A 20311-nucleotide genomic window follows, 5' to 3' on the forward strand; every position below is an offset into this window, starting at 1 on the left:
ACACACACTTTTCAAGTGCCATCCCAGCACCGCTTCTAAAATCCGGCTATCGTGACCCACTTTGGAGGCGATAAGGTCTATGGGGCAAAGGACACCCCCAGTACCTGAGGAAACAGCAGTTCCGGGGGCGGGGCCGCAAACGCCTTCGGGGTGGGCTGTGGGTACCAGGAAGCCCGCGGAGCCGCCGCGGGGAAGCACCTCTCACTGGGACACCCGCAGCTCGCAGATCTGGGGAGAAAACACGAGCTTTGGGTTAAACCAATAAGAAGGCCTCAGGGAAGTGAATGCGGTGTGTGTGTGTGTGTGTGTGTGTGTGTGTGTGTGTATACGTGTGTGAGCGTATACGTGCACACGCATTTCCTCCTTTGGCACCTGAAAAGTCCTTGGCTCTTGAAATGCTTCTTCCTTCCCCATCTCCTGAGCAGCAACTCAGTTGAGTTCCTCTGTGTAGGGGTCATGGAAGCACAGTCAACCTCAGACCTTCAGAATCAGTATCGATTGCCAAGCACGGCGACCCGTGCCTATGATCCCAGCCGGGACTCGGAGACGCCAGGACTTCCGTGGGGCTCAATCGCAGGCAAAGGTATCAAGACCAATCTCAAAAACAAGCCAGGCCTGTGGGCTCCTCTCTCCCCTGGAGGCAGAGATCGGAGAATCCTGGTCTGAGGCCAGCCAGCCAAAGTTAGCTCAAGACCATATATGAAAAAAAAAAAAAAAAAAACAACGAAAAATAGCCAGGCGAGGTGGCTCACACCTATAATCCAGGCTGCTCAGGAGGCTGAGATCTGAGGACTACAGTTCAAAACCAGCCTGGGCAGGAAAGTCTGTGAGACTCTCATCTCCAATGAACCCCCAGAAAACCAGAAGCGGTGCTGTAGCTCAAAGTGGTAGAGCGCTAGCCTTGAGTGAAAGAGCTCTGGGACAGGGCCCAGGCCCTGAGTTCAAGCCCCACAACCGAAAACACAGGACACATGCCTGAAAGTAAAAGGATTCGAGGCATGGCTGGCTCTGGTGGTAAGGAGCTTTGGAGGCCCCGAGTGCAATCTCCAGTATTGCAGAAAAGGAAGCAAGGAAGGGAAGGGAAGCAAAGAAAGGAGAATTATCCAGCGTTGTCTGATGTTTTACTAGAAAAGTTCCAGAATTGAAGAGTCCATTACTAGAAAACTCTAGAACGCGGCAGGGAGATGGCCTCCGGCCCGGGTGTCTTTGTTCCCATCCCGCCCTGCTTGCTTTGTGCGAGGCTCCAGGCTTTGATCAATAAGGAGAAAGCCTGCGTTGTCAGCACAGCACAGGCCGTGGGGATTTTACTACGAGATCAGCAGGAACGTCTGCAGTGAAAGATGATCAACGGAGCCCCAGGAAGAGGGGACCAGGGGCCCCGGAAATGGAAATGAGGGGTGTCCTTTATCCACGGGGGGGGGGGGATGTATTGGCGAGGCGTGAGCTTTGCAGAGACGGAGCCCGTTTAAGAGGCAATCGTTGGTTCCGCTGCAATTGCAGGTCAAGCCAGCCACGGAGGCTGCGTGTTCCTAGAGAAATGGAACCGCGCGGTGGCAGATTAACGATCCCCCTCCCGTGCTGCTCCCCTCGCCTTCGGGTGGCAGACGGTCAGACTGTGCTCTTGAAAAATGGGCAGTAAGCCCGGTGCTGGGACTCGGGAGTCTGACATCTGAGGATTCGCGGTTCAAAGCCAGCCAGGGAGGAAAGGCCGCGAGACTCATCTCCAGTGAACCACCCGAAAACCAGAGAGCACTGCCATTGTCCCCACGGGTCCTTAGCGGAGACGCGGGGAGACTGAGGCAGGCAGGGGCCCTGTGCCGGGCACGGGGGAGCGCACGGAGCCCCCCCTCCTCTCCTCCATCTCTAGGACCCAGCTTGGCAAGGAGGCCCTTTGGATCCTGAAAGAAATGGTTCGAATCCTGGTGCCTACACCTCCGGCGCTGTCCCTGGGAGTGTTAGCACGCCCAGGCCGCCTTGTCCACCAAGGGGGTGACCCGCCGCCTCCTTAGTGGGGTGCGGCTATGGGGGTCTGAGAAGACCACGCAGAAGGCTCAGCCTACACTCCTTGCTCCTGTTTTCCCTGGGGGGTGGGAAGGGGAGGGGAAGGGTGGGGGGCACAGCTATAATCGCAGCTACTCAGAAGGCTGAGATCTGGAGGATGAAAGGGGGAGGCCAACCTGGGAAGTCCGTGAGACTCCATCTCCAATGAACCAGCAAGAAGTTGGACTAGAGGGATAGCTCAAGCAGTAGAGCACCATGAGCGGAGCGCTTGCATGCAGTAGACGCTGAGCAGATGCAGGAATGAATGACTTTGGTGTTGTTGGGTTTCACGCCGTCTGAGGAGCTAGGGAGGGGACAAAGCAGCCCGTTTCCTGGGTGCCTTCTGACGGGGCTTCTCCTCCCAGAAAACCCCTGGATGGAGACGCAGGCATTTGTTAGCCGGAAGCCAAGCCCAAGTCCAGGGAAGTGAAGGGTCAAGGGTCACCCCTGGAGCAGCCCCCAGTAAGGAGAGGCTGGGGTGGGGGATGGCAGGGTCCCAGAACAAAGGCAGGGGCAGCTAGCTGTAAAGGGGTGACTCGGGGCTCGGTGCTCTTCCGTGCCTTGGATGTCATTTCCTCGTCTGGGGCCTCTGGTGTCTGCAGATTCCTTTAGACGAGCTGGCACACATCCTTCCTGCGGCCGCAGACGTTTCTAGAAAGCATTTTGGCAGAGGATGAGTCGGGAGTGGTCCCAGAAGAAAAAAAAAAAAAGGGAAAAAGGACAGCTCTGTGCAGAAGAGGAACCCCGGGGGCCCAGGGGCGTCCACAGGGAGGGGGTACCCGAACCCCTGCCTACCACCCCCCACCCAGGCTCGCGGAACCCCCAGCCTCTGCCTCTAATTTGGGGGTGAAGAGTTCCCAGCGCAGCTCTGCCAACGCGGCTCTCAACGGTCCAACCACTTCCGGGTCGGAACTGTGACCTCACCGCTGGCAACCAGGGGAGCCTGAGGACAGTGACAGAAGATGACACAGCCTTCGTACAGAGAACAGAGAGTGGCACAGGGAGGGAGGGAGGGAGGGAGGGAGGGAGGGGGCCAGTGCTCCTAGGCCTACACGTTCTCGCTGTCGGCCTGCAGGTGGTCAGGGCCAGGGCCGCTGTTGGCGCTGCGGGTGTGGACCTGTGGAGTCCCGGAGGCCGAGTCCACGGCGGGCACGGCCAGCCCCGCGCGCAGTCGCCCCCTTCCTGCCCGGGCTCGCTCTGGCCCTTCCTGTCCACTGCACACGGTGACAACGCAGAGGGCCAAGCACCACAGCTTCTGTGGCAAGCTTAGAGTGAGGAGCTTGGGATTCGTGATGGTGGGGAGGCCAGGACTCAGGCGTGAGAGAGGGCACGCACGCACACACGCACACACGCACACACGCGCGCACACACAGAGCCAGTCCCAGGGGGCAATGGTTCCCAGTTCCTCGATAGTTTTTCTTTCTTGTGCTTGGGCTGGAACTCAGGACCTCGCATTCATCCCCCCCCTGCCCCTCTTCAAGGCTGCTACTCCACCAGCCACAGCTCCACCAGCTTTCCTGTTCAGGCTGGCTTTGAACCACTGTCCTCAGAGCTCAGCCTTCCGAGGACCTAGAATTACAGGCGTGAGTCGGGGGAGCCGCCCATCTGCAGAGCGGCGCTGGCCTGCGGTCGCCCCTTGGAGGGCAGAGCCTCCGTGCCCACAGGGGCTGCGTGTGGGTCACGGACGGATGCTGAACCACACAGGAGTTTCTGGGCGAGGATTCCGGTCCCGTCGGGTCTGGCCGCCTGGCTCCCAGTGGCTGCCCTTCCTCTGCCTCTCTCGGAGCCTCGCGTTGCTAGCTGGGTGAGATTACTCTCTTCCCTTGGGGGCCGCCCAGTGCTTAGCACCCAGGCCCTGGGGGAAACGGCAGGGAAAACACAGGAAGGAGAAAGGGCAAGGGCACCTGCTGAGGCCCCGCCCCCGCCGCCGAGGCCCCGCCCCACCGCCGAGGCCCCGCCCCCAGCAGTCAGGAACTGGGCCTGGCTGGCCCCAGCGCTCCCGGGTGGGTGGGGACCTGATTGAGCTGTTCCTGGCTGCGCACTCCTGTGGACAAACCTTTCCTTTCTATCATCCAGGAGCCTCCCCTTCACTGGGTCTGGAGCCCGCCTGCAGGGGCCACCGGGGAGGGGCCCCCCGAGCACCTTCTGTGGTCCTGTAGGTTGCAGATGATTGAGGGTGAAGAGAGCCTGGGTGATCGTCTCCATAAAAGGCCAGGGTGGTTACTCCCAGTTCCCATCGCAACCCCCTGGCGCTCTGCTGTTCTGTTGTGGCCTGTGGCTTCTGGTGTCTCTTGGCTCCTGCTCTGGCCCTCTGTGACATTCAGTACTTGGACTGGGGACCAGCCCTGTTACACCACAAATCTCCCCAGCACAAGCGTCCTCAGGGCCTTTGCACATGCCGTTCCTGTAGCATGGGCTCCTTTCCACAAGGTACGCTTATGGCCCGCCCCCTCCTGTACACCTGTCTTTCTCAGGCACTTCCTTTCAACCTCGCCTGTAAACCGGGCTTTCTGCTCTCTCTCCATCCTTTACTTCCTACTTAGCATGTTTCCTGCCAGACAGATATACAGAGGTTTTCTTTACTTTGCCAGTCCTGGGGCTTGAACGTGGGGCCTGGGTGCTGTCCCTGAGTCTTTTTGCTTAAGGCTAGCCTTCTAGCCTTCTACCACTTTGAGCCACAGCGCCACTTCTGGTTTTCTGGCAGTTTACTGGGGATAGGAGTCTCACAGACTTCCCTGCCTGGGCTGGCTTTGAACTGTGATCCTCAGATCTCAGCCTCCTGAGTAGCTAGGATGACAGGCGTGAGCCACAGCGCCCTGCAAGAGGCAATTTTGAAATCAGCAGCAGGGAGGAGGGCAGGAAAGAGGAGGAGGCATGGACCCAACAGGACCAGGAGCCCAGGACCGGGAGCCCAGGACCGGGACATGGGTGGCTGCCTGGGCCAGAGCCAGCACTGGAGAGGATGGCCGGAACCAGGCCCCCGGGTCTCCCCTCCCCCTCTAGCCCCCATCCCCTGCTCCTCCCTCATTCCTCCTCCCTCAGTTCCCACCTTGCCCACGCATGGCCCCGCCCACGGGGCTGCATTTCTCTTCCTCCTCAGTTGCCAGGAGAACAATAATTTCCTGTAAATGTTCCTCTCATGTCCCTCTGTCCCTCTGATCAATATTAATAAAAAGTGGGGTGATTGGGCAGCGATGGGGCGCCAGTCACGGAAATGAGCTCTTGAGGTGCTCCTGGCAGTCCAGGAAGGGCAGGAGGACTCGGGGGGCCCTCCGTGGGGTCCCAGGCTCGGAGGGGACTTAGGAGCCCCCTTGCGAGGGAGCTGTTGCCGCGTGCCATTGGCCCGGGTCTAGCACTGCTCCGTGCGGTTGCCTTCTGGGTCATGGGCCCTCTGTGGGCCTCAGTTTCCCTGTCCCTTCTGGCCCTCCACTGGTTCTGGGCTGAGATGATACGGCAGCCATGCAGGACTTCGCTTACTTGCGGGAGCCCTGGTTTCCTCGGTCTCCATTAAGACAGACACACTTTTAACATCAGCCGGTGCCCTCGATTTGTTTTCTCATCCTCGTCCTCATTCCACTCGCCTCTTGGGAGTTGGGACCTAATTTCAGTGAAGGTCAAAGGCGGTGTCTTGGGACGGTCCGATCTGGGTGCCCACCTCTGCGGAGGAGGGACCGCAGCCTGCTGGAAGCCATCTCCCCCTCCTGGCTGCGGGGACAGAGCCCCGCGCAGGGCTCGCGGGCTGGGAAAGGAGACCCGGCTCGCCTGCATGGAATCCCGGCTTGGGTTCACGAGACAGAGAAGCCAGGGCTGCGTGGGCCTCCGTGGGCTGGCTGCCCTGCCTCCCTCGTAGCCGGGGAAAACGAGGCACCGGTTCACACCAGGCCAAGATGGCAGCTGCCGTCGGAGCTGCGTCCTACGGTTTAGCCTCACGGTGAGGGCAGCGGGGACCACGCATGCGCTTCAGCAAGTACACAGCTATTTCTTGGGGAGAAGGGCATCGGATCGGCCTTTCTTTCCTTCAGACCAATGGCTGGCTCCGCACGGAGACGAACGGAAACGATGGCTAATGAGTTCTACAGTGAAGTGTGCACGCCCAACCTGCCACTGGTGGAAGTGAACGTGAACTTGAATATTCCTTAGAAATCCAGGGTCCAGAAGGAGGCCGTCTCGACTGACCCAGTCCACGAGAATCCCCTGGGCCATGAGAAGAGGCCGGGAGGGCGGGGCTCAGGAGACAGGCCACCCCAGAGGGCAGCAAGCGCACAGGTCTCACAGAGTGGCCCAGCTGGGCTGAGGCCACACTTGGTCTCTGTGCCTGTAGGAAGGGCTCAATGCTCAGCCCAGGGCTGGTGGGCCACCCTTGCCATCTTAGCTACTCGGGAGGCTGAGATCTGAGGACCAAAGCTTGAATCCAGTCTGGGCAGGAAAGTCTGCGGGACGCTCACCTTCAATTAATCACCAGAAAGCTTCAAGTGGAGCTGTGGCTCAAGAAGGAGAGTTCCAGCCTTGAGTGAAAAAGTTAAGGTACAGCGCCCCGAGTTCAAGCCCCAGTAACAACACACACACACTCACTCACACGGTTCCAGCACCCCCTGGTCCCCCGAGCTGACCGTCCCGTTGTCCCAGCCCTGCCCTGGGCAGCCTGGTGGGTCATCGTCTCCCCTTTGTGTGCGTGGCCTCTGCCTCTCTTGGCTCTGTCTTCTTCTTGATGGCCGCCAGTGGCTGCTGCCACGCAAGCAGAGCGATCGCAAGGACGGAGGCTCTGGAAAACGCTGGCCACAGCCCGGGGCTGGACGAGGGAGGGTTCCGCCCCCACCCCGTGGAGGGGAAGGGGCTCCCGGCTGGGCCGGGAGGGGCTGGGGGTGGGAAACACAGCGTGACCTGAACACAGAGCGTCTGCTTCCAGGACCAGAGACCTGGGGGCCAGGCGAGCGGAAACCAGGGCGGCAGCAGCGGGCCTGAGGCTGGGTGAGGGCAGCACGGAGCCCACGTCCTCCAGGCCCTCCTCTCCCCCCCTTCCCTCTGCGAGGAGGAAGACCCCCCCCCCCGCAGTGGGCTTGCCTCAGTTTCTTCTCTTCCCAGATGTCCCTGAAAATCCTCAACTCTGCCTCAGCCTTCTGCTGCCCTGAAGTGGACTTTGTAGTGCGTGTGTGCGTGCGTGTGTGTGCGTGTGTGTGCGCGCGTGCGTGCTATGGGCTATGTACACAAGGCCTTCTGAGAGCGGGTGCCCATGGCAGTGTGGGTGCACCTGCACAGGCGCGTGGCCGTGTGGGTGTGTCCGCGGGGGCCGTGGCGGTGTGGTTGGGCCTGCGTGGCAGTATGAGTGTGTCCGCGGGGGCGTGGGGCCCCCCTCCCTGGAGCCCTGGGGCTCTGGCGCCGGTGCTGCCTGTGCCGGGTTGCGAGTGCTGCTGAGTCCGGCCAGGGGAGGCGGAGCTCGGCGCGGAGCTTCCTCCAGCAGCCCAGCTGTGAGGGCCGCGAGGAACCGCGGGGGGAACTCCCAGCGCACCCCGCTTCCTTCAGATCATCGCCCGCAGGAAGGGGGGCTCCAAGCCCCCCCGCCCACCCCTCCCGGCCTCAGGCACGGGAGCCCCTCGCTGGGCAGGGGCTGGGTAGGAGGTGCGTGGGAATGGCCCCCTCCCACCGGCTCCCTGTGGGACCCACACCCTGTGTTGGGGGCGGCTAAGCAGGGGCACATGGGGCTCATGGCTGGGAATCCACACGGAGCAAATGACAGGACGCCCTCGTGGCCCGGCGAGGGGCGCGCCTCCCCTCTGGACCACCCCCTTCACGCCACGGGGCCCGGGCAGAGGAGCCAGCATGAACCCCCCCTTCCCCCAGCCCCTCTGGGCTGGACAGGCAGCGTGGAACATTCTGCCCTTGACTTGGTTCGTGGAGCCGACCCACCTCCCGCTCCCCGCGCCCAGCCTCCTAATTGCGCGGAGCCCAGGAGCGCCTGGCGGCGCCTTGGGACCCGCTTGCTATTTTTTCCCCCTTCCATTTAAAAGGGAACTGAGTAGGTGCAGAAAGCGCTGCCGGAGCAGCCTGGGTGAGGGAAGGGCGGAAGCCCAGGGAGGCAGGGGGCCCCCCACCCCACGTGGCAGACCCCCGAGAGGGCCCATGAAGACCCAGAGCAGCGTGTGGGGGGCCGGGACTGGACAGAGAGCAGGGCTTCCTTGGGGGACGAAGGTGGCCCGCCAGCCAGTCTCCAAACCAGAGAGCTTCAAGCTGCAGGACCAGACCCCCGCTCCCTCGCCCCGAGACCAGAGGCCAAGGGGCAGAGAAAGACTTCATGACACGCGCGGACAGCCAGGGAAAGAGCCAGAGAACACACTCAGCCCCCGCCAGCCGATTTAACAGGTTTAAACAGACAAAGAAACAGGAGGCGAAAGGAAGGCATAACTAGGACGCGATCGCGGTTGCAGGTGGGCCGCCAGCTCCGTGTCAGCCCTCCTTGTAAACAAGCAGGATCTCTTTCCTGTCCTTCCCAGATTCCAAATGCCTGGCAGGTGAATGGCTCAAAGACAGACCCAGCCAGACACGGCTTCCCGGCTCTGCTTCTGCGCTTCGTTACTTCAGGGCTTTCCAGCAAGGAAGTTCAAGGGTCGGTGACAGACTGCTCCCCTCTTCCTCCCGGCGGCCCCCCGCGCATCGGCTCCGGGGCTTCTCCGTATGGGAGGGGCAGGGGCCGCTACCATAGCCACACGGGGACCCCCAGACCGTCAGACCTCATTCCGTCTCAGGACTAACCAGTGAAAGGGATTACACGCGTCCACGGACAAACTAGTGTCACCACGGTCAAGATGGCAAGCCCTCAGGGTGGAGAAAACCAGCAGCAGTGGCCCCAGAGTCACAGGGAGGAGCAGGGGAGATCAGGAAGACATTGTCCCAGCTGACTCGGCCGCAAACAAGAGACGCATCCAAGATGGCAGAACTTCCACACGCCTCAGCCCCGTCCCCAACCCTTGGGAGCCTCAGTGTTCGCATCAGCAGAGACGAGATGGAAGCGGATGGCCTCCAGCAGCCACAATCCCGGAAGGGCAGACTAGAGAGCCCCCCTCTCTAGGAACTGGCCGAGGGGCGCGGCTCTTGGGCCTCTTCGCCTTCCCCGTCCCGTCGGGCGGTGGGCACTGGCAAGGAGCAGCCAGCGAGCCCTCAGAGCGCGTGCGGACGGGTTTGCTGCCCACATGGACAGGGCCTCGTTGCTGTGTAACGGTGGCTCCGAGCCGGGTGTAGGTGGTTCACACTTGTAACCCCAGTTACCCAGGAGGCTGGGATCTAAAGATCCAGCCCCGGCAGGAAAGTCCACGTGACTCTTATATCCAACCAACCAGCAAGAAGCAGGAAGTGGGACTGTGGTTCAAGCAGTAGAGTGCCAGCTTCGAGCGAAAGAGTTAAGGGACAGTGCCCAGGCCCTAAGTTTAACCCTCAGGGCCGCTGCCGGCCCTGCATTCTGACTCACCAGAGGAGGCTGAGCCCGGAGCTCAGAACGTAAGCATCAGCTGCTGGAGGACAAGAAGTAGCCCGGTGTCTGAGGCCACCAGGGCTGGAACCTTCCACCTTCCTCCTCCGCCCCCCCCCCCCCGCCACTGCCCCCTTAGGAGGCGAAGACGGTAGAGGAATGGACAGAGCTCGCTTCCACGCCATACAGATTCCCAGGCTCCCGCCCCACCCGCACTCCGCTGCCCAAACGGAAACTGCTGCATCTCCAGTCAGATCGCTCGCTGTGCACAGCCAGGCGGGCTGGCGGCACGATCTACAAAGAGAATTGTCTATGTATTTGGGGCCTAAAATGAGAAAGCAATTGATTTGATAAATGTCACCTACTAGAGTCATTTTCAAAAATATATGCAGCTGCGGCAGCCCAAGCAATAAACAATATGAAAGGAAGCTGGGGAAATGGAGCCCCAGGAGACCAACTGCAGAGCCACGGCCCGACACAAGCCACGGAGCCGTTACCTGAGCTCAGCCAGCAAGGCGCTCAGCTAGCCAGAGCCTCACCTGCCAGAGCCTCACCTGCCAGACGCTCACCTAGCCAGACGCTCACCTAGCCAGAGCCTCACCTAGCCAGACGCTCACCTAGCCAGACGCTCACCTAGCCAGAGCCTCACCTAGCCAGAGCCTCACCTAGCCAGACGCTCACCTAGCCAGACGCTCACCTAGCCAGAGCCTCACCTAGCCAGACGCTCACCTAGCCAGACGCTCACCTAGCCAGAGCCTCACCTAGCCAGAGCCTCACCTAGCCAGAGCCTCACCTAGCCAGACGCTCACCTAGCCAGACGCTCACCTAGCCAGACGCTCACCTAGCCAGAGCCTCACCTAGCCAGACGCTCACCTAGCCAGACGCTCACCTAGCCAGAGCCTCACCTAGCCAGAGCCTCACCTAGCCAGAGCCTCACCTAGCCAGACGCTCACCTAGCCAGACGCTCACCTAGCCAGAGCCTCACCTAGCCAGACGCTCACCTAGCCAGACGCTCACCTAGCCAGAGCCTCACCTAGCCAGAGCCTCACCTAGCCAGAGCCTCACCTAGCCAGACGCTCACCTAGCCAGACGCTCACCTAGCCAGAGCCTCACCTAGCCAGAGCCTCACCTAGCCAGGCCTTTTTCTACTCACACACCCACCTAACCAGACACTCAGCTAACCAGACACTCAGCTAGCACTTAGATGCTTCTAGATATCACTCATCAGGACTGGAACCCACATTCCCTAGCAGACAGGGTCCTGTGACCCCAAGGTTTAGGCTGCGCATGGAAGGACTCTCCCCAGCACCCTCTAAGTCTAGACATCCGTCAGATGTGTCCTCGGTGCTCTGAGCACGCTAAGCCGTTGGCTATAGCTAGAAAGGAAGCGGGAGATGGCACCTGACCACGTCTGGCCAAGCCCTGCACGTGGACGAAGGTGGTCCCCGTGAAGTGAGGTGGGGTGAGGATAAAGACGGGGTCCCCGTGAGAGGCAAGAGGCCAGGTGAAGACAGGTCCAGGTGAGGAAGGCCGTTACCCTGGACAGACGGTCACCCTGTGCCCCGGCCCGGCTCTGACTCAGCCGCCTCTGCTCAGGGCCTTCGGGCCCGGCCACCAGCACTGGACGCCAACTTCCACCCGCGCCTCCTCCAGCTGTTCAGAGCCCTGCGCCCAGGGGCGGAGCCGGCGCTCCCAACCCCACTCCCACGACCCCACTGCCTTCCGCCAGACCCCACCTTCTGAAGGCCACCCCGGCTCCCAGTAACCCTGCAGGCCTGTGGCCAAGCGATTGGGGGAGACCCCAGATCCAAGTGCATCATGGGAAAATCACAGGTGCAGCAACTGGACCAAAGCAGCTCACACCTGCAATTCCAGCTGCTCAGGAGGCTGAGATCAAAGGATCCTGGTTCAAAGCCAGCCCAGGCACGAAGGTCCAGGAGACTCTTATATCCAAGTAACCACCAAAACGTTGCAAGTAGAGGTGTGTGTGTCTCAAGTGGTAGAATGATAAGGTTGAGCAAAAGAAGATCGGGGACAGCACCCAGGCCCTGAGTTCAAACCCTAGGACCGGCACACACACTCACTCACACACACACACACACACACACTTGATTTCGTCCTCCTGGTGTGAGAGGGGAAGCTGTAGGGTCCTTGCCACCCCCACCTCAAGCCCTGGGGACACCTGAGGACAGGTGGGCGGGGCCCGCCCAAGGTCATCCAGCACTTTCACCAACAAGGTGTATTTGTGCTTCCCGAGAGAGAGAGAGGTGTGCTGTGCCCCCTGCCCCGACGTCCGTTTCCCCAGTGGAAACTGGGAGATGAAGAACCAGTTAAGCCTTGGGTAAATAACCAGAACTGGATGCCCAGACTGGGCTGGGTCCCAGCCAGTTTCCCCCGGTGACGGGAGTCTTCCCGCCGGGCGGTGAGGACCGAGGCCGGCGGGAACTGGCCGGGCATGGGGCCCTGGGGAGCGGACATTTACAGATGTGTGCGTCTGCAGCTGGCTCCAGCCTCGGGCGTGTCAAGTCCCCCTGGGAACTGAAAGGCCAGCCTGCCCGCCCCACCTGAGAGCCCCGTGTCATTAAATCCGTTTGTGTCCTGGCTTAGGCTGCGGAGTTAAATGTCTGGAGGCCCCAGGAGAAGCCGGGGCCGGGGCTCACCGAGCCAACTGGGGTCCACCATCCATAAGGAGGCGCTTTCCGGTTTCAGGGGTGTGATGGCTGATTCCCAGCCCCCTGCGGCAAGCTGGCCCCTCGGGAACCATGCGGCTGGTTCTCCTCACATCCGCCCCTTCCCACGGGCCTGTGCGATGACTTTACTTCCTTCCCTGGACTAGCACAGAACAAGAAGGATGCTTCCAGCTGTCGACGCACTGTTGAGAGGGGCTGGGAATATGGCCTAGTGGCAAGAGTGCTCGCCTCCTATACACGAAGCCATGGGTTCGATTCCCCAGCACCACATATACAGAAAATGGCCAGAGGTGGCACTGTGGCTCAAGTGGCAGAGTGCTAGCCTTGAGCAAAAAGAAGCCAGGGACAGTGCTCAGGCCCTGAGTCCAAGGCCCGGGACTGGCAAAAAAATAAGAAGACACACTGTTTGAAAACGATGCTTGGCAGAGGGCGGGAGGGGAAGACCGTGGCCGAGCGCTTGGCTAACGCGTGTGAGCCCTGGGGTTCCATTCCTAGCATCATAGGATTTTTTTTTTTTTTTACAAGTTTTCATCTGGAAAAAAGTTTCATTCAAATGGATTTAAACGCTGTTAATAATAGGCATAGCTCAGTTGGTAGAGCACTAGCCACTGAGCAAAAGTGGCAGATACTGAGTTCAAGTCCTGGGCCTGGGCCTAAAAAAGAAGAGAGGGAGGGAGGAAAGGAGGGAGGGAGGGAGGGAGGGAGGGAGGGAAGGAGGGAGGAGGGAACTGGGGCTCAAACGTGCAGCGCCAGCTCCAGGCTCTGCTGCTCATCTAGACCCAAGAAAGCTCCGCATGCAAGCATGCTCTGCACGCCCGGCCGCCGGCCGTGGCACACGCTCCCATTCCGCAGCGGCGGACGCCATTCAACGCCAGCGCATGCGTCGTCTGGGGACAGGAGCACAGCGGGAGCTCGCACCCTGAGGCGCCAGGCTGGCCTGAGGTGGGCTGGGGGGGTCACAGGAAGACGCCCCGAGGCTGTGGGAAACAGACTCCATCCCACTGTTCCAAGCATGGGGGGGATGCGTGCAGTGAACGGCTGCTCCTCCCCTAGAGCGAAGCGCGACGCGTCCTGCCTGCTGTGAATTGCGGAGTCGCGCTGGACTCTCAGCTGCGAGGGCTCTGCGCTAGACGGAGTCCTGGGGATCCCCACCTGGCCTGACCCCCCCCCCCAGCGACACAGGGGAAGGGGTCCGAGCCGCCTGCCGTGGGGTCCCGAGCTGCCCGGCTCCTCAGAGCACCTAGGCCTGGGACAGCAGAGCAGGAGAGGCCGGGGGACGGGGCGGGGCGGGGCGGCCACTGCACCCCCATCCGGGCCAGAGCAGAGACCCGAGGAGACCCCAGAGCTGGGGGTACCCAGCGGGAGCCAGAGCACGAGACTCGGGTGAACGGGACACGCGGACCACCGGTCAGCCCCGGGCCCCCCTGCCGGGCTGCGGCAGCCGGGACGGGGACGGATGAGCGCAAGCTTGGGTCCAAGCAAGGGCAGGAGTGGCAGGAAGGGGCGCGGAGAGGCGAGGGGCCGTGGCAAAGTGGCGGGGCCCGTGGGCTCCCCGAAATCGGGCCCCGATGGGAAGCGCAGGAAAATCGGCTCTGAGAAGACGCGTGGTCGCGCCCCGTGCTGCACAATCGGCGAGACTGACTTTAAAAAACAAACGTCCTGTAACCCAGAGCCGCAGAGGACGAGAGCTCCCCGCACAAGCCGAGCGGCCGGGCGCCCGGGGCGCCGCTGAGGAGGAAAGTTCCAGGTGTCCTCATTCAGCTCGGGCCGCTGAGGGGGGACGGTCGCAGCGACCGGCACCCACACCGCCCAGGGACCTGGCGCAGTCGCTTCTCCGGAAGCACCGGGGAGGCCCTGAGCGCCCGGCTCAGCCTGCCCCAGTCACGTGATACTGAGTCCCTAGCTGGGGCCTCACTCCCGTCACCCTAGCTACTCGGGAGGCTGAGCTCTGAGCATCGAGGTTCAAAGCCAACCCCGGGCAGAAAGTCCCGGAGACCGTGATCTCCAACGGACCAGCAAAATGTCACAAGTGGAGGTGTGGTTCAAGCGGTAAGGCATCCGTCTTGAGCCAAAAAGCTACAGGCCAGCCTTGAGGTCCAGGTTCTGAGTTCAAGCTCCAGGTCTGGCATACACAGCGCACACAAAGCCCAGTGACCTCCCCTCTCCGGGGCGTGGCTCTCGGTGGCCGTCCACGCCGGAAAGCTAACGCCAAGGTTGTCATTCCTCCGGTTCCCGGCCTTGCGTTCCTCTTCCCCAGAGTCACACACGTCACCCGCACATGGGACTGGCAGGCCGAGTCCCTGGCCTGCTGTGGGGTCAGAGTTCATCCCCAGGGCCCCAGCTCCTCCGCCGTCCCCGGATCTGCGCTAGTGAAGCTGCAGCCGCGGCAGGGAGGAGAAAGGCCGGGCGCCCGGTGCCCCGAGCGCGCACCGGCTCTGGCTAACGAGGGCCGCAGGGCGCCGCACAGCCAGAGCCGAACGGTGATTGCGGAAAATGACAGACGCCCCGTGATTGAGTGCAGTCTTCCCGGCGGATCCCCAAATTACTAGCTATTGATGGAGGCCTAATGGGAACAGCAAAAGCTCCCCACGGAGAGCCCCCCCCCCCCACCATGCCTGACGGCTGCCGGGCGTGCCGGCCTCCAGCCCCAGCCACATCCTGGGCCTTCTCCCCAGCCTGGGAGGGGGGCAGGGCTGTCCGGCCCCCTCCCCCCCCACCCGGAGCACACGCGCAGTGAATCGCCCAGTCCTCTCCTACGCAGTTATTAACCCTGTGGTTCGCCTTGCCCCACCCCACCAGGAAGAAGCGGCCGTTTCCCCCGTCCCACTGAGCACCCCTTTGTTCTGCTTGTAACATATGCGAAACGCCTTAGCCTGGTGGGCGCCGGTGGCTCACCCCTGTAACCCCACCTACTCAGCAGGCTGAGATCTGAGTATCCAGGTTCCAAGCCAGCCAGGGCAGAAAAGGCTGTGAGACTCTTCTCCTCCACTAACCAGCAAAAGGCTGGACGTGGAAGTGTGGCCTCAGTAGCAGTGCGCCAGCCGTGAGCGGAAAAAAGGCAGGCAACGGTGCTGGCACACACACACCCCCAAATAGATACACAACACGAAGTGGCAACGCGGAAGTTGCTACGTTCCTTGGCATTACATCAGTTCACACTGTTATACAACCGTTCCACTCCCCACAGAAACTCTAAGCCCCTTACACAACTCCCTGCCAACCCCGCCCCCTCCAGACACACACACACACACACACACACACACACACACACACACACAGAGCCTGGCAAGCCTCCTTCCTCGCTTAAGAGGAATGTCTCAGCCGAGTGGAATTCCACAGGGCTGATCTTCTGTGACTGATTTATTTCGCTTAGGAAACGCCTGCAGGGCTCACCCACATTGTAGCATGTGTCTGAATCTCCCCCCCTCTACAGGCGGAGGGATAGTCCACTGTTTGGGGTGTGGAGTCAGAGCTGCTTCCTCCTTCTGATTATTGGGAATAAGGCTGCCATGTGGTACACAGAGCCCCTGGGGCCAATCCTAACCCCGAACCCCCAGCCTTTGTGACCCCGTGCCCTGTGACCTGCCCTAATCTCTCTGCCGCTGTCCCTTTGCAATCCCGTTTGCAGGAGGCACGAGAAGATTCCAGAAGCATCTGGACGCAAGGCGCCATGGAGGAGGCCTCCTCCGCCCTCCCTCGCCGTGTCTCCTCAGTGGCCGGCCCCCCCCTCGGGTCTGGGGTCTCAGGAGGCGGTTTCCCCTGCCTCCCTCTGCCCGCCCCTCACCTCCCACGCCAGCCCCGGCCTGCCAGCGCCCGGCCGTCCCTCCCTCCATCACTCCTGCCAGCCGCTGTTTACCAACAGCGCAGCCGCTTCACACTCCGCTGATCCGCAGGAACAGTCGGCACCAGCCCTGCGCCCGCGGCCAACACCAGCGCGGGGGGGGGGGGGGGGCAGGCCTTAATTACTCTTCCCGTCAGCCCTGCCTGGCCGCCAGGCCCCCCAGCCCCCCGGCCAGGAGGGGGCAGCTGCGCCCCCTGGAGCAGGAGGCCTGAGAGTCCCAGACAGGAAGCCTCCCTATAAAACAGACGAGAGGTGCCCCAGCGCACCCCTGTAATCCCAGCCGCTCAGCAAGCCGAGATGGGAGGATTCCGGTTCGAGCGGGCAAAGCGGAGACTCTTCACCCCCGTTAACCAGCAAAAAGCCAGAAGTGGAGGGGAGGCCCGGCCCTGGAAGAGCAAAGCTAAGATAGACAGAGCTCAAGTCCCCGAGTTCAAGCCCCAGTACTGGCCGGAAAACCAAAGCAAGCAAGCGAAAAAGGGAGGGAGGGAGGGAGGGAGGGAGGGAGGGAACAAGAAAAGGAAAAGTAAAAAGACAACAAGGCCCAAATTAGAGCAGTGAGAGTTCCCTCCTAGGGCATTTGGGGCTCAGCACCCCACTAGCTGATCTCAGACCCAGGTTTTGGGAAAGCGCAGGCTCAGAGAAAGGACCTGGACCCCTGGCCTGGCCCCTGCACCCCCCCCAGAGGGGTCCCCCCCATGCAGACCCAGTGATGCAGCACCGGCGGGCCAGCCCCTCAAGGAGTGGGGGCCTCCCGCCTGGAACAGCAGCACGGCCTGTGGCCCCCGGCTGGGGAGAGGAGGCGCGGGGCGGGCGGAGGGCGAGGTTCAGGGCGGAGCACCCCGTCCGCGCCCCAGGCGCTGTCCCCGGCGGGAGGCCGGTTTCCATGTGTGCGGTGTCCACGTGTGCAGGCCTGAGAAGTTCTAGAAGGTGCCTCTCATCTTCCCTGCCACCCCGCCGCGGGGCTCCCGCGGGAAGGCAGGGGGGCGGCAGGGGAGCCGGGCCCTGCCCCCCCAGGAGGCCGTGGCCGGGGAGCAGCGCCCTCCATTCTGAACACGCGCCGCCATCAATAATAGAACAAACCCGACCCCAGGCTGAGGGCGGCCCAGCAGAGAAAGGCCACTTCGGAGGGGGGACGGGACGGGGGAGACGCCCCTCCTCCCCGGGAAGAAGCAGACAGAACAGGGCCCGGGAACACCGGCCTCACCCCCACACCAAGACCCCCTCCTCCCCTGCCTGCCCCCCCAGACGGGGGTGGGATCGCCGCAGGAAGCCAGCGGGGCGCCGGCAAGCAAGGGGTTAAGAGCCAGAACGCTTCCCACCCGCAGCCCACAGCCTCCCCCCTGCAGAACTGTAAATAATTAAACTGTGCGTGTTTAATAACAGCCTTCAACTCCTGTGCACGGGGGAAAGCGACCCACCCGACACCGGCCCAAGCGAACAACACAAACGCACGCACACACGCGCACTCCCACGCGCAAGCTCCAAACGCCTGCTGAGGCACTTCAGCTTCCGGTGCCACGGGTGTGTGCACGCACACGCGTGCACACGCATGCACACGCATGCTCACGCATGCCCCCTCCCCCGCGTGCACACACTATCTCTGCACCGGGTACCAGGTGTGGAGCGGCGTGGCGAGGCAGCCCTGGCCTCCGTGGGGAGGGTGGCGGCGTGGCCTGGGTCTCCGTGGGGAGGGTCGCGGCGTGGCCTGGGTCTCCGTGGGGAGGGTCGCGGCGTGGCCTGGGTCTCCGTGGGGAGGGTGGCGGCGTGGCCTGGGCGTCCGTGGGGAGGGTCGCGGCGTGGCCTGGGTCTCCGTGGGGAGGGTCGCGGCGTGGCCTGGGTCTCCGTGGGGAGGGTGGCAGCGTGGCCTGGGTGTCCGTGGGGAGGGTGGCGGCGTGGGCTGTCCCGTGGGGAGGGTGGCGGCGTGGCCTGGGTCTCCGTGGGGAGGGTGGCGGCGTGGCCTGGGTCTCCGTGGGGAGGGTGGCGGCGTGGCCTGGCCCGGCAGAGCGCGTTGGAGGGAGGGCTGTGCACGGCAGGCAGCGGGCCGGGGTGGGGGGGCTGAGCTCCCCCTCTCCGAGCACGGCGGGGCCACGGCTGGGCTCCCGGTGCACGCGGCGATGGCGGGGCCTCTCCCCACGCCCCCCAGACCCCGCGTCACCCTGAGAGGAGCAGCTCAGCGCCTCCGAAAGCGACAGAGCCCAGGCTGCGTGTCAGCCGCTGGCCGCACAGGGAGAGGCGGGCACGGTGGGGTCCTCTGGACCTCTGGGGGGGGGGCATTGAGGGGCACTTTAGGGGTACCCCCAGTGGGAAGGACATTTGGGAGTCTCTTTCCGTTACCAAAGGGGGGAGATACCTAAAGGATAGTACATCCCAGAAGAACATTCTAGAAGTACATACTATAAGCAAAGGAAGCGTTGGCAGATAAAACACCAGCGTAACCTTGGCTGCTCGGGAGGCCGGGCTGGGAAGGTCCCAGTTCGAAGGCAGCCCAAGCAGGAGAGCCGTGAGGCTCTTATCTCGAATGATCTACCGAAGACACGAAAGCAAAACAAGCCCAGGGCCCCGAGTTCAAGCCCACAGCGGACAAAACCATCAGCGTCGACCGCAGAGAGCAACGACCGGAAGCCGGGTGAGCTGGGCGTCCCGCGCCGGCCCGGCCCTGCGGAAGGTCACCTTGTGCTTTGTGGGGGTCACGGCGGGGGGAGGGGGGGGTACAGAAGAGACTGGAATGGAGATCAGTGCCTCAGCCAGGCCGGGGACAGACAGTTCAAGGCCCCGCTGGGCCTGGGGCCGGGAGCTCCGTCCTGAGCCGGGACGCGCCCGGCAGGCGGGCAGGCGCTGGGGGGCCGGGCTGGGGGGCCGGGCTCACGCCACGCAGGGCGCATGCAGAGCCGGGGGCAGCGAAGCCGCGCCGCCCACACAAATCCCTATCAAAACATTTCTGTTCTCTGAAATTAAATAGGAAAGCGGCTCACAAAATAAAGAGTCGGATCAATAGCCCTTTGGCCATCTTCCATTCGGGAAGACGAGTGGCACACATTACACCTGCGGCGGCGCCCCCCCTTCCACCACTACCACCCCACACACACACACCCCGCAGACCTCGCCAGAGGTGGAGGCTTCTGCAAGTACACAGGGCCCCTGCTTCCTGTGTCCCTGTGTCGGCCCCATGAGCCAAATGGCCGAGGCCTTAATCATTCATGACTCAGAATTACTTATCCCTGCCGCTGGGTCTCACCGCTTCCCCAGACACCTAAGCAACACATCTCCCTCCTCCCTTCTTCCCTTCCTCCCTCCCTCCCTCCCTTCCTTCCTTCCTTCCTCCCTCCCTCCCTCCTTCTCTTCCTTCCTCCCTCCCTCCCTCCCCTCCTTTCCTCTCTCCCTCCCTCCTTCCTTCCTTCCTTCCTCCTCCCTTCCTTCCTTCCTTCGTTCTGACTGTCCTGGGGCCTGAGCTCAAGGACTGGGCACTGTCCCTTACCTTCACGCCGGCTCTACCACTTGAGACACTCCCCTTATGGTTTTTGTTTTTTGCTGGTTAACTGGCTATAAGAGTCTCATGGACTTTCCTACCCAGGCTGGCTTTGGACTGTGATCCTCAGATCTCAGCCTCCTGAAGAGCTAGGATTACAGGTGTGAATGAGCCACCAGTGCCCAACTTCTAATTATTTCTTTTTTGTTTTCTTTTAAGAATAAAGGAAGGGCTGGGGATGTGGCTTAGCGGTAGAGTGCTTGTCTTGCATGCATGAAGCCCTGGGTTTGATTCCTCAGCACCACATACACAGAAAAAGCCGGAAGTGGCGCTGTGGCTCAAGAGGTAGAGTGCTAGCCTTGAGCACGAAGAAGCCAGGGACAGTGCTCAGTCCCAAACCCCAATGCAGGCAAAGAAGAGGAGGAGGAGGAGGAGGAGGAGGAGGAGGAGGAGGAGGAGGAGGAGGAGGAGGAGGAGGAGGAGGAGGGAGAAGAAGAAGAAGAAGAAGAGCTGAGAGACAGTGCACAGGCCCTGAATTCAAGTCCAACAACCAAAAAAAAAAAAAAAAGAGAGAGAGAATTAAGGAGCTTTCTTGAGAGGATTTTTTTTTTCCAGTCCTGGAGCTTGAACTCAGGCCTGGGCACTGTCTCTGAGCTTCTTTTTGCTCAAGGCTAGCACTCTGCCACTTGAGCCACAGCACCACTTCCGGCTTTTTCTGTGTATGTGGTGCTGAGGAATCGAACCCAGGGCTTCATGCAGCCCTCTACCGCTAGGCCACATTCCCAGCCCTTCTAATTTTTTCTTGTGACACTGAT

Source organism: Perognathus longimembris, chromosome 8 (genome assembly GCF_023159225.1).
Source record: "Perognathus longimembris pacificus isolate PPM17 chromosome 8, ASM2315922v1, whole genome shotgun sequence".
Taxonomy (NCBI): domain Eukaryota; kingdom Metazoa; phylum Chordata; class Mammalia; order Rodentia; family Heteromyidae; genus Perognathus; species Perognathus longimembris.